Source organism: Marmota monax, unplaced genomic scaffold, assembly GCF_021218885.2.
Source record: "Marmota monax isolate L192 unplaced genomic scaffold, Marmota_monax_Labrador192_F-V1.1 WCK01_AAM20220418_F8-fsc00004, whole genome shotgun sequence".
NCBI classification, from domain to species: Eukaryota; Metazoa; Chordata; class Mammalia; order Rodentia; family Sciuridae; genus Marmota; species Marmota monax.
This window is the reverse complement of record NW_026692881.1, coordinates 24,829,619-24,844,466: the sequence shown is the minus strand read 5'-3', so window position 1 is coordinate 24,844,466 and position 14,848 is coordinate 24,829,619. Positions and strand designations below refer to the sequence as shown.

Here is a 14,848-nt window from a genome sequence, read left to right as displayed (position 1 = left end):
CATCCTTGGGTTCAATCCCCAGTACCAAAAGAAGTATTACTCCAAAAAAAAGGAGGAAATAACATCTCTCAAGTTTATATAGTCAGTCTACAACTATGCACTGATGTCAACTCACAACAACTTCCAAATAGATGCTTAGTAGACATTTCACACTTTATGTGTCTTAAACCAAACTCCTATCCTCTCCCATTCCCCAAATAGCTCCTCCTGCAGACTTTTGCCTAGGCCCCAACCTTGGTGTTAAGCTCAATTCCTCTCCCTACATAATACCCCCTATCCCAGTTAGAAAATCTGGTTGGCCCTATCTTTAAAATACATCCAGAATCTAATAAAATACATCATCTTTCACAACCTTATTGCATTGGCCTCCTGAATAGTCTCCTTGGATCCATACTTGCTTATTATAGGTTAGTCTTAAAATATAGTCAAGATTATCCTTTTAAAATGCATATCAGATTGTGAAACTACTCAGTTCAGTCAGCCAGGGACTTCCCATTACCCTTTTCTCATTCTGTTTCATCCATACTGTTAAGCCCAGGCCTTAAGGATGTTGGGTTTGTTGCTCTGCCTGCAACATTCTTCCGTCAGATATTCACATATGTGCTCTAAATTTCCAATTACCCCCAAATATTCCTTTTATCTTCCCTGCTCTATATTTCTCCTTAACATTTATCACCAATATAACATATACTTCACTTACTTATTTCTATCTACTACTAAAAATATAAAATCCATTAGGGCAGAAGGTTTGTCTACTTTGCTTATTACTGAATTCTCAGCACTTAGAACACAACCTGGCACATAAATGCTTGATGAATATTTGTTAAATGAACAAATGAGCAAATGAAAGAATCAAGTTGCTCAAAAAAAAAAAAAAGCAAGAGAGATAAACAGAAGTCAGAGAAATATTTTTGAGGAAATAACATTACTAAACATAATAAATAAAGTCAGTATGGGAGTAAAAAGCACCATTTCTGGAAAATTATGCCATAATGTTTCTACAGTTTGCTTTAGCAATACTTGCTATCCTGGTTCATTATTTCTGGAAAGGATCTCTCCATTGCCAAGGGACCTTAGCTTGTAAAGAAATGAAACTGGGAGTTGACAAGTTCTTGGAGTGCTGATGTCCTTCTCTCAGTTGCCACATATATAGAGCCAAGAGCTTTCATGACATTTGCCTTCTATTAGACCCATTTCCAGATTCTTCACACTGTTCAATCTAAGTGTCCAGGCCATCTTCTGACCAAAACCACTAGCTGGTGAAATTCACCTTCTTTGGAAGTACAAGCACCTTCAAGCTGAAATTAATCTTAAATATAATGTTTCACAACCTCTCATATATTTTATATACAGCAAACTAAAATAAAAAAAAGTTACTTGATCAAAATGTCTTGAATAGTATAAGTATTTTTTAAATAGTAAACAATGAATGTGACCAAGTTTGAATTTCACAATTCACTTTGAAACAAATTCTTGAAAATTTGAAAACAGTATTATTTTATGAAAACTCTAGATAAAAATGGTTATATCTCATAATTTCAACAACTTAATTCATAAATTCATCATCTACATATTAGTTTTAGAAACTATAAAAGACACTGACAGACCTAAACTCAGCAAAGTAAATAATGGGCAAATAGATTAAAAAAAAAAAAAACTCTTCCCCAGAGGAGACTTTCCTTGTCTAGTGTTAGAAATGATGAGTCCTAAAATCTTAATTCTAATTCTCCTAAGCATTATTAGTTTCAACAAAGCTTTATAAGAATGTCCCTACAAACCACACATTTTCATGTGCAGTTTAGTGAGAGCACTGTTAAAGTCTACACAATCCTGACCACCATTCCACCAACCTCTCCCTCCCACCATATTTTAATACACCTCCTAGGGAGATGAGTCCCTGTCACTATTACAGAAAAAAATGTACATTTTAACCTCCAAGTGCCTGACAGTGAGAAGAGAGTGTGCACTGCTATTATAAACTATTTTTCCCATTTTGCTACAGGAAAAATAAAAGTGATTTTCATGGGCAGTGATTTCTCACCAAAATCCTTTCCATACTCTATCTAGTGAAACTCTAACCTCCCTTCAAGGTCCACCCTTGTTCTTCTTTTCTGGGAGGCCTCTTCTGACCATTCTATCTTTGATGCTCTTTACTTGGTCAGTTGATATATTACATTTGTTTTCTGTACCTGTCATTTGGCATTTATAACACACTGGCATATAACATCTTTTGTATTGTGAGTCTTAGTTTTCCTTTCCTATGTTTGACAGGAAAGGAAAGTCAAAATCCCAAGGAGTTATGTATTATATGATATTATATGATAAAGTATAATCCCCTTACATATGAAAGAGAAGAGCCAGAAGCCCTAAAAGGGTGATTGAATTTAGAATGCACAACAGTATTAAACTATAATTTTACAAGCTTTTAGTTATACCAAAAAATTATTCCCAACATTGTACACTTATAAGGATATCTTTTAAGGTCAAAATATGTTGAAGTAAGAATGTCACTCAATAGCAGCCAGGTATTAAATATCTTAATTGAAAAGATACACAAATTCAATCAAGTATTAATACATATACAAGAGGTATGTTACTTAGCGTACAGAGCATACTTGGTATACACAAGAAATTGAGGTTCCTGTAGACCTCAGACTGGCACAGGGTTGAATTTTATTTTGCTGTGGACATAGGATATTATTACTACATTGCAACTATTACCATTAAAAATATTTAGGAGTAAGCCAAATATAGAAAGACAACTAAAAATTCCAAATTTCCACTCCCTGCAAAAAACCCAGCAAAAAATGTTCCAAGTAACTCAACCTCTCCTTTAGGAAGTAGTATATTTTAAGAACAAAGCCTGTGGCATGTGAAGCAATTCACTTCATGGATCAATAAACTTTTCTTGTGTTTTAAGTTAATAAAAATAGCAAAAGAAACAAATAATATAGAAAAATCACAGAAAACACTGAAAGTCCATCTCCTATTTATATCCTGATTCTAGTGAAATCTTATTTATCTATTTGACCACCTACCTCAAGAAAAAAAAAATTTTCCAGTGAAGGCAGAAATATTCTGATTTTGGTTCAATTCTTCTGTGCGGTCACCACCAAGAATAAGCTTAACAGAACTGGCCATATATTCTAGTGTTTAAAGGCATAAGTCCTGAGCTCAAATCTTGGCTATGCCATTTATTAACCATATGATCTTGGGCAAGTTTATTCACCAAATTTCAGATCATGTACATAGTATTTAACATGATCATTGGCAAGATGTGCATGTGTGTGTTGCTAGTGATTGAACCCAAGGCCTTGTACATGCTAGGCAAGCATTCTACTACCAATGAGCTACCCAGACACCCTAAAGGTTGAGAAAGATATTAAGTAATAAAGATATAACAATCAAGGATATTCTTACAGTCATAATTTCAAATCTTCCTTTCAATTCATATTATCAAAGTTCCTTCTTGTCTGGCTCTGACAGGCCTATTCCAAGTACCTTAAAACTCCACTCAACTATATCTGGTCTTATCACTTCTAGTTCTCTATCCATGGCTACTACCACAGGAACTTTCTGGAAAACAGGAAAAGAAAACAACAAAAACCCAGGAGACTACTAGCATACACCAAAACAATAACATAATCAATTTAAAACAGTGAATTCACTCAAGTAGGAATCACTGTCTTAGAAACTTAGACAAAGAAAAAGGGCAAGAAGGAAAAAAAAAACACAAAGTATTCAACTACTCCATTATTGTCTTCAGCCATCAATAGCCAGACCTACTAATGAAAAATGCCTCATTAAAATAATTTCTTTACTGCTTAATTTAATAATGATTTCATCATTGCTAGACTGTTTTTAATATAAGTCCCAACAACTTCTTAAGGTTTCTCCTTTCCCATGCATTCCAACAAGTGCTAAATTAGTTCTTCATCATGTGTTTAGGCCTCCTGCTGGGAAACATAATTAAAATTAAGCAGGCAACAATTCCACTTGGTACTAAGATTCTTTCAAATCCTCCAAATGAGGCTGGGCCTGGTTTCACCAGGAATTGGCTAAGAGTTCTGACAGGAAAACTTAGGGGCTGCTCAACTTGATGCTGGTCATTCAGTAGATGGCACTCTTCCCTCTGAACCCAAGTTAAACAAGCTATAAGAAGCATGCACTAATATTCAGGTGTGATAAAAAGCAGGAATTCTGTCTTCAAAGCACTTAACTGATAATCACAATCCCTTCAGAAGTGCATTCATCAAAAGCTGATGGAAAAGCTAGACACTTAAAAAGAATCCAAGAAAGTTCAGATTATCATAGGATATCAAATATACTATAAAAACACCTAACTCAATGATTATCAAGTAATTAGCTTCTTAGAGCCTCTATGATGTCAAATAAATATACCTTTTATTCATGAATAAAAGGTTCCTTCCCTGTTCCATTCTACCATAGCAGTCACAGTGGCTAGTGACCAGATCCTTATCGATTGCACATTTTTCATTAGGTGTCTAATGATAAAGAGTATTTACAGAACTAAGATTTTATCATTATCAATATTCACTTAGACAAATGAAGGATATACTACTTTCAACATTCTGATCAAAAATGATTTTTGAGGGGCTGGGGCTGTGGCTCAATGGTAGGGTGCTCGCCTAGCACATTCGAGGCCCTGGGTTCAATCCTCAGCACCACATAAAGATAAATAAATAAAATAAAGGTATTATGTCCAATTACAACTAAAAAGTAAATATAAAAATGATTTTTGATAAACAGATTCAACATTTTAATGCAAAAATCACTGCAGATCTAGTTTTACAAAAAAAGAATGTTTAAAGCAATATAAATTTCTGATTCACTTATAATATGTATTTTACTCTAATACAGAATGACTCCCAAATATTAGGTGATGAGTAAGGTTCCTCATCTTCTGTTTCAGAGATTTTTCTTTGAAATTTAAAATTCAAACAATTGTGGAGATGGAAGAAAATTCCTTCTAGTGCAATTTCCAATAAAAGCCAACTTTTCAGCAATCAGATAGGAATTGCCTTAAAAATTCTCCCTTTCTCTAGGAGAGACAACATTGTTCTGATGGTGAGTCATAAGAGAAAGACAAGGTAAGAGGAACATACCATTTTAAAGTTACCAAAAAAAAAAAAAAAAAAAAAAAGTTGGAAGTGGGAGTAAGGTATAAGAACAATGTATCAACTTCATTTTCAATCTCTTTTCCCTTTCCACCACCCATCTAGGCCACTAATCCTGAGCAGCAAAGACACCTTCTACTCATCCAAGGCACTTAGGATCATTCCCTGCTCCACCTGAGCTCTCACCATTGTCCTTCCCCAAACACTTCCTAGATATTAAAAGGCTGACCTTATAGAATCTTTTTCTCATGGACTAATAAGGGCAAATGAGAGTAGATAAGATAATGCGGGTGGCAGTTGCTGGCTCTAATTTCTGAAGGATTAAAAGGAGAATGTTTTTAAAAGTCCATAGGGAGGCCCTGAGCCCCAAATATACTTCTTTAGATCTACCAAATGAGCGCAATTATCTTTTCCATGAGGAAGCTGAGTAAACCGCCCCTCCTTTTTTTTTTTCTTTTTTTTTTTTTTTTTGCTATGGCATTTAGTCATTCCAACAGATCAAAAAATGACACGATGAGACAACTGTATGGAAAAGGAAAAAGGAAATGCTGACCTTGAACAGGATGAACTGAGCCACTGTGGTAGAACATCACAGAAACATTGCTGATGGTGATGAATTAAAGACATAAACCAAGTCCCCGGGATACTGAAAAATTCAGCACTTCTCTAACCTGACTGCTTTCTACACTGTTGGATTCCAACTCCCTAGCAGGCAATCAACAAATAGCCATGGGAACTGAATTAAAAACAGGTTAATTCACACCTGCACTATCCTTTCCCCTGCCATCCACAGAAGTAGTACATCACTGGTGGTGGGGAGTGGAAGATTACAAGGTAAATTTTAAAGGGGATGAGAGTTAAAAGTAATAATGATTTCATGTTTGTTACCAGCAGTTAGGTTTTGATCTTGCCTAATCCAATGCTTGCCTTGATATCTATTTGCCTTAAACTATAATGTGAGCATTAAGATTATTTAATCATAATTATCTATATATTAATTATACTTTTTGAGACACTGGTTTGAAAGATATTATGTTATTATCCATAAATTTCTCAAAAGTACTTTATCCCTTGGCTGGTTGTGGGAAACACTAGGTATAGCCACTGCAAAAAAAAAAATGAGCATCATAACCTGAGATTCAAACTGAAGTCCTGTTTGAAGAAGCAGAAATCTTAAATGCTAGCTAATGTACTACCTATACACCAATTATCCTCGGGCCTGTTTCAGGGAATTTGAAACAAAGAAGTTTCAAAGTTCATCTTCTATCAGTGAGCCTAGTGTTTCTGACTAAGCTTTAAAACCAACTTTGAAAAAAGTATAATGGTATATGCGGTGGCAATATGGATCTGTGTGACATCAGGTAAATGCTCAATTTATATCTAACCTCATCAAAAAGATAAAACCATATGCTGAAGTCTATATATCTTGTACAATAACTGTTCAGTTTTTAGCATAGTTAAGACTAGTCTATACTATCTTCTCAAGAAGCAAACTTGTAAGAACTGTAAGCCTTATAAAGTTAAAGATAGGTTTCAGCCATTTTAAACCTTTTAGTGATCCTGGTACTATTTGGACTATGACAGGCAATTCTGAAAGTCATATTGATTCTTTGAGGTTTCTAGGATTCTCTTCATTAATAGTAGTAAGTAATGTCCTAGAAGACTGAAAGAGATCATTTATACAGCTTTTCAAACATTCAACCAAAAATAATATAGGCAAACAAAAGATTCTGATTCTTATTATCTATGCTACCATCTAAGTTAAATGGTATTTCATTCAAATATCTTTTCTTTTTTTTTTAATTTTTTTAAATTTTTTAATATTTATTTTTTTAGTTTTCGGCAGACACAACATCTTTGTTTGTATGTGGTGCTGAGGATCGAACCCGGGCCGCACGCACGCCAGGCGAGCGCACTACCGCTTGAGCCACATCCCCAGCCCTCATTCAAATATCTTTTCAACTGCACAAGTAATTTAATTTTGAACCTCTCTGAGACTTGATCAGCTATGAAAAGCAATATTATTAAAACACATAAGAAATAGACTAAAAGCCCACAAAACTTTTTCTTCTTCAATACTTTTGAAAAAATTGTTGGTACTTAGTAGATATTTGCTGAATGAAGGCCAGATAAATTACTTTTAATTTACCAGAAAGGAACATAATCCCCCAAGTACTACAGTCACACATACATATAGCCAAATACGCAAGTATCCATAATTAGCTAGCTACTGCTAGAGAAAAATAATAATTACAGTAGTTCCTCCTTATGCAAGGGATTACATTCCAAGACCCCAGTGTATACCTGAAGTGGCTAATACCAACCAAACTCTATGTGTACTGTTTTTTCCTATATATACATAGAATAAAGTTTAACTTATACACTAGAGAATAATAATAACTAATACTAAAATAAAACAAATATAACTATATACTGTAATAAGAGTTATTTAAAACTTATGAATTATTTATTTCTGGAATTTCCTATTTAATATTTTTGGTGTGAAGTTGACCATGGTAACTAAAACTGCAGAAAGCAAAACTGTGGATAGAGGACGGGGGTGGGCTGTATTCATCTAAGAGAAACTTTTTCCTTTCAAGCTATAGTCATTGAAAGACTTTTATCTTGAATATTAGAGAGAGGATTCTTGATAAATCCAACCCATAAAAGTAAAACTTTGAGATTGTCTTGGCTTTTGGTCAACAGAATTTAATCTCTGGCAGAACCTGAAAGACCTCATAAAGTTTTACCTATAAACACTGTGGCATGAACCCTAAGTTCAAATGATAAAGCATTATCATAAGAGACAATAAATAAAATATTAAGGCACTTATTTTGAAACTCAGTTACATGCATGACAGGGTCTGTATGAACAATTAATTTCAAATTAGCTTTCAGTAATTTATAATAAGTTCACATTTAAAAGAAGAGGAGCATTGTTGATTAGACATTTAGTTTTATTATTCAAACTCTACATATTAATATTTTCAAACTAATGTGAATCAGCACTAAATATTAATTATAGCAAAAAAGTTTTTAGTGTGAGAGATTAGCAACCTACACCTTCGAGACAGCTTATGCTTTTTTTATTCAATGTGTTTTTAGGCATTTTTCTCTTTTATTGCATTTCACTCTATATTGTTAGCAATAGATATCAGCTATCTACAATAATTCTAAACATAACAAAATAGCTCTGAATTTGTTAAATTTGTTTTATAAATCAACTAAAATGGTGAAGCAGCAAAACTCAGTACCATGAGAAATGTGAGTGACAAAGTGTAAGCCACAAGTTACATCTTTTCATTTAGTCACATTTAGTTTAGGAAGTAATTCAGGTGGTATTTAGAGCAAATTTAAGTTAAAATTTACCTCAGGTCCATATGGTCTTGGTAATCAGAAGGAAGACTGGACCTATTAATTTAATGCAGAACCAACAGGCATTAGTGGCCCCCCTGGGCCGTTTGGAGTCCTATACACCTAAGTTTAAAAAAAAAAAAAACTTGGGCTGGGGATGTGGCTCAAGCGGTAGCGCGCTCGCCTGGCATGCGTGCGGCCCGGGTTCGATCCTCAGCACCACATACAGACAAAGATGTTGTGTCCGCCAAATATTAAAAAAAATAAATATTAAAAAAAAACTTAATATCTTTAGAAATTAAAAGATAGTACAGGGGCTGGGGCTCAGTGGTAGAGTGCTTGCCTAGTATGTGTGAGGCACTGGGTTCAATTCTCAGCACCACATATAAGTAAATGAATAAAATAAAGGTCAACACATCTAAAAAGATATTTTTTTAAAAAAAGATAGTATACTCTGGCTGGGGTGGTAGTTCAGTAAGTAGAGTGCTTACCTCACTTGCGTGGGGCCCTGGGTTCAATCCTCAGCACCACATTAAATAAATAAATAAAAATAAGGATATTGTTTCCATCTACAACTAAAAAAATAAATAAAAAAGCATACTCTAGCCCAAACTCAAGCATGGTAGCTAAACACATGTTGTATGTATCAAAAGAATTCTCTTCTTGGGGCTGGGGATGTGGCTCAAGCGGTAGCGTGCTCGCCTGGCGTGTGTGCCGCCCGGGTTTGAGCCTCAGCACCACATACAAACAAAGATGTTGTGTCCGCTGAAAACTAAAAAAATTAAAAAAAAAAAAAAGAATTCTTTTCTAAAGTCAAAAAGGGACTATATTTACTGCAGATTAATCACTAACTTTCAGATTTAAGCACAACCTGGTGATATTATTAATATAAGAGTGTGTGGATGAAAAGGACAGTGAAGATAGTAATCTTGGCACTACTGTCAAGACCTTTTCATTGATTTTCATGACTGCTAGTGAAATAGCAGCAGGGCCCAGTTGTTACATGGGCTTACTCTTGAGCCAGACAAGGTTCCGAAACAGCAAGGTACTTAACCTCTCCATGCCTCTGTTTAATCACTGGGTTGTTGGGAGGATTAAGTAAATTAAATCATGTAAAACCCTTAGAACAGTGCCTGGCACAGATGTAAAACAAATAAATATTGGCTATTACAAATATTTGATGTCTTCAATGCTGGGTAGCATGATATTAACTATCTTCAAAAAGATGTCATTTTAAAAAATGTAATTTCCTATACCAATGATGGTAAATATATCAAGCACTTACTGAGTACAAGCTCTATTCTAAGCAGTTTACATATAACTAAGGTTCTTATATGATTATTGCCTAGCATTCTACAAATGCAGTTTATAGAGTTTATTCACTTGTGCTGGGTTTTCATATTTTTACCTGATTTCTTCCCTTGGCAGAAATGCTGCTTCTTTCATGATGACATATATGTGTGCTGCCCAGTACTGCTAACCCACTGCTCTAAGATAGGAGACTAACTAGCTAACTACCTGTAGGCTAACATGTGACAAAAGCATGGGAGATTATTTTGGGAAACCTCACAAACTTCAGAAGTTAGACATCACCCTGTACCTAGGTTTTAGAATTGTGTGTAGAAGGTGGAGTGTTGCTGATGTTATATCCTCTTAGTCCCCAAATATTCTGGTTTTACAAAGACCAAATCCACATCACCAAGAACTCGAATTTACCCCAGCATAACATCAAAAAAAAAGAGCAAAGAATACAATAATTTTCTCATTTATTTCTAGTCAATGATTAAAACACATCCTGAAAGTGCAATCCTTCTATCATGCAAAATAGATTTTTTTCAGATGTCATAAATTACATATATCATATGCCAAGTTTACCAAACATTTCCTATAACATACATGTAAAAACTGCAACATACCATGACTCATATCCAAATACTTCCAGAACTCCTAAAATTATGTTCAATATTTAAAATACGTACACTAGTATTTTTTCTTTGAAAGAAATTTTACCAACATGCCAGCACTTTATGTCAACTTTAAATTAGTACAGATTGAACTCATATCTTCAGAGAAATGAATTAAATGTAGCTAACGTGACCTCTTTTTTCCCCTGTCCTCCCTCAGTAAAATTAATCTCTTCAATTTAAGTAAAAGAAAACGAGTTAGAGTGCAAGTGTAATGCAATTGAGACATAGATATGAAGTCTTTTTACAAATGCTCCCAAAGTAGCTTGCCCTTATAAATGAGTCAGTACCTTACCTACCATAATTACACAAATTTGTTTACTAGTTAAGTACCTTAATTTAAAAACGACAAATTACTCTTATTCTTTTTAACAGTGCTTTCTAGAAGTCTCCTAAAGACAAAATCAGGATGTACACAGCACGAAGTAGGCAACCATTTCATACTGCTAAATCTAAAATGTCACATAATTCAATGTAAATATGCACACACGTTCATGTAGCTGGTCCCAGGTCCCAGAATCTTATCAACTCCATCAATATTACATATAATCTTTACTATAAAGCCTCTTGGTTCACTCAAATCCCATACTACTCTAGAAGGTCAACTGCAACAGCACATGTGCCAAGGATATTAGTGGTTTTCCTTACACTCCCATTTTAAACGGGCACATACTTGCAATTAAATCTCTGCAATAAAAAGTTCACCTGAGGCCATTCTTGTCATTTTAATAGAGGTCCAGATTACTCTACCTGTGGTCCTGCCTTAGCTATATTTGTATTCCTCCAAAAAGGCTGAACAAGCCCCAGACGCGAGCAAATCAGATCTGCGGCCAACTCTGCTTGTCACCCCGGACAGGAAGCTCAACCTAACATGTATAGGTTCGTAGGGGTGGTGTGTTTGTGTTTGTGTGTGTGATGGGGAGTGGGGACGCGGACTGGAGAAAAAGGTGACTTAACACTTTCAACTTGTAAGTTTTTTAAATGAGGAGAAGAAATCCAAACAAATCAACACTCCCTCCTTTTCTCCACCTCTTTCAAGCGCGGGAACCTCCCACCCTCCTGGTGCGCACCTTCGGGGTTTAGAGGCCCGGGTCCCCAGGGCCTCAGCTAGCACAGGGTTTTACAACTCCCGCCCTCCCTGCAAAGAAGCCAGAGGACGCCGGGGAGAACCCGGCCCACTCCGCGGCGCCCCTCCGCAACACACAGCTCCCCGGGACCTCCCCCGCAGGTACGCCCCTCTCCGCCCGCACGACGTTCCCATTCCCGCCCCAAAGAGAGGTTCACCTGAGGCTGCAGGGACAGCCAATAGGAAGTCCCCGCCCGCGCGAACCCCCGCTGGTGTCCCCGCAACCAGCCCCGGCTTGGGCGCCTGAGTCCCAGCCCGGAGGAGGGGCGGAACCACGGAGCCTCCACTCCCCGCAGGATTACCTCGCAGCTCACAGCCGGCTTTGTGCGGCTTCTTCTTCTCCGCCGGCCGCCACCGGCTGCAGCGGCCACCGGATCCCCGCAGCCGCCTCTTAAGAGCCGCACGGCTCCAGAGGGAAGGGCAGCGGGACGAAGAGGGGGGCGTGAGGAGGGAGGGACCTGAATGCCCAGCCCAGGGCAGCAGGAAGCGGCGACACCTGGGTCGCCGACGCTTCTAGCTTTCGCTGTTTTAAAATATATAATTAAAAACCCCTCCTCTCCCTCCCGCCCCTCGCCCTGGCGACCGTTACCGGCTGGCTGCTCGCGCTTTGGCGGGACTGGCCGAGCTCCCCCCGAGCGTCCCTTGGCCCCGCCCCTTAAGGCCCCGCCCCAAGCACATCTCACTCCGCCCCACAGGCCCTCCCTTCAAGGCCCCCAGAGCGCCCCTGACTCCGCCCCTCGGCCTCCAAGCATTCTAGCTCCACCTCCTGTAGGTCCCGCCCCTGGCGGGCCCGGGCTCTCTTAGGCCCCGCCCCTCGCGCCCCTCACACGGTTTGGTCCCGCCTATCGCGGCCCCCCGTGGGGCCGCCCGCTCCGCGTCCGTGCAGCTGCGGTGGTGGGGGCCTAGAAGCTCTGCTGCCCGGAGGGCCTATTGCGGGGCGGCTGCCTGGCGCCTCTACAACGTCTTTCTCTGGCTGTGCAGCTGCGTTCCGCGGCCGGAGGGGGAAACGACCCCGACGGAAACCAGACCGCGAGCTGGAGGAGGGGAGCCTCGGAAATGTCTCCCGCCCTAACCTGAACTAACTCCCCAGCGACTTTCGAGGTTGAGCAGCAGCTTTTGGATTGTGCCTTTGCGCCGCCCACACTGACTGCTGGGTCTCCATGGGGAGGCCACTGCTAAAGTTCGACCTCCGCACGCCCCCCATAGGAGGGTCCTGGATTTTCTTAGCACATTTGCCTTTGGAGGCGACCCCCCCACACTCGCACGCACACACACACCCAGCCACTCAGGGGCTGAGAGAGGTGGTCTCTCAGTTCTTAGTTTGGACCTGTCGAGAGTCTTCACGGTTTTGGCCCCTCGCCTGGTAACCTTAAGAGACCTGACCTCTGAGAGGTAAAAAAGTCAAGACGCCGCCAGCAGCTTTCAAAATGAATTCCAGACAGGGCAAACTTTGCAACAATTGCAGGGCTGGGGATCCATCCACAGGTGACACGGCCGCCCACCCCCGCCACGGAGACACGTTTGTCACCCCCAACCTATTCTCGAAATAGACCTCCCCACAGCGCACACTTTTCTCTGCCACCCACAACTTGCATATCCCTCCTGCACACGTCCTCACCCGCAAGCACACCCCTCAGAGCGCCATTCTAGTGATTCATGGTCCCTTGGGTCAACCCCACCCTAACACACACAACAAACTTCAATCCCCACCCTTATCTCTCGTCGTTTCCAAGGCACTGGCGACAGTCCATTTCATTTCCTTCCTCATCTGCAGACTCTTCCCCCTCAAATACCTCTCACCATCCCCCTCATCTTCATCCCCTCCTTCTTCCCTAAAAATGTGTTAATTAAAATGTAGTTTCCTCTTCCCACATATGAAGTGTGGAAAAATGAATCTTGGCACAAGCTGTGATTCATTTATGCTCATTTTCTCTCTCCACTGGACTAAGGCACTAAGGTTATAGAAATTTTATTCTACCACCATCTCCTATATTTTTTTTTTCTAATCTGACCATGCCTTCATATTTTTAAATACTCCTAAACAACCGCGGGGAAGACTTCCGAGTTTGGGGGAGAAAACAATATTTAGAAAATGCTCAGCCTGTCATTTTATTTGGCATTTAAAAATATCTGCAGTATTTGCGAGAGATACTGGGAGTGGCTGGATGTTTTCTTGCATTTAAAAAGAAAAAAAAATGAAAAGCTTTTCATGCATCATGGTTAGCCTTTTTATGAATAGCAAAAATTTTAAAAAAGTATACTAAGGGCACACATATCAGATAATAGTCTCCACAATACCGGGCTTTCGCCAGTCACAAATCTAGACCCCCATCACCATCAAAGGAAGACAAATTCACATAATGATTTTAAGCGTGTCTAATGAACAATCTTGCACAATCAGTCCCTTTCCCACAGGGATTTTTGAGCAAAATGGATAAAAGATCTGCTTACCTGAAGATCCTAAGCTTCCTTGAGTGCAGGGTTGTAGACGTGTGTGTCTGTCTTCGGTTCTCTAGGTGTGGATTCTGCAGTGCTGCACAGACACTCACTGCAGCCTCGGACCAGCGACAGCAGCGGCGCGGCGGCGGCGGCAGCAATAGCAGAAGCAGCAGCAACTGCTGCTTGCTTCTCCCAAGGCTGAGTAGTAAAGTGTGTGACTTAGTAGAGACTCCACAATTACCATTAGGCGCCTGCTTTATAAGAGAGGAGGCGGAATCTTTCTAAAAGGAATGGGTTTTGTTTTTCCTCTCCACTATTGCTTCATAAGAGGCAGAAAGGGTGGAATCAGGGAGTTTTTTAGACTCAGTAAAGCAATACAGCTGTGGGAGGTCAAGGTTAAAATTAACTGGGTGACGAGGGACAGAGGCACCGATTTTAGGGTGAGTCAATGAAACGCTAGAAGCACTAGTTTTAAAGAGCCCTTCTAACGTCCAACATTGGGCTTAATAGCAAAACTAAAACCATGTGCCTTGAAATTGATTTGCAACTTTTGTTAAAAAAGTACAGTGCTAAAATAACTATAGAAAGGGAGGCTATTTGGTACTTAATACAAGAATGGAAAGAATGAGAAAATACAACTCATTTATGTAAGGGGAGCAATGAATTCAAGTCCTACTAACACCCATAAGCATACCTGGAGTTTCAGTGAATGCCAGAAATAGAAAACATATTATTGAAAAATTTCAATTTTACTCATGTGTTATAAAATCACATTATTTATTTTAAAAACATCTAAAATAATTTTAGAAAATGATTGCAGAGTACTA

General features: G+C 38.9%; 1 protein-coding gene across 8 annotated transcripts in view; it reads right to left on the bottom strand.

Moving 5' to 3' along the window:
• Add3 (adducin 3) overlaps window positions 1-14,274 on the bottom strand; it is a 113,988-nt gene extending 99,714 nt beyond the window's left edge. The window contains exons 1-2 of one of the 8 annotated variants that reach the window (XM_058581296.1): window positions 14,034-14,269; window positions 8,508-8,549 (exon numbers count right to left, since the gene is read on the bottom strand). The gene's annotated coding sequence lies outside the window, so the exon portion shown is untranslated. Of the gene's footprint in view, window positions 1-8,507; window positions 8,550-11,884; window positions 12,121-14,033 lie in introns of those variants that run through there. The other 7 variants (XM_058581295.1, XM_058581297.1, XM_058581294.1 and 4 more) reach the window with 7 other exon arrangements.
• Window positions 14,275-14,848: the final 574 nt, after the last annotated feature.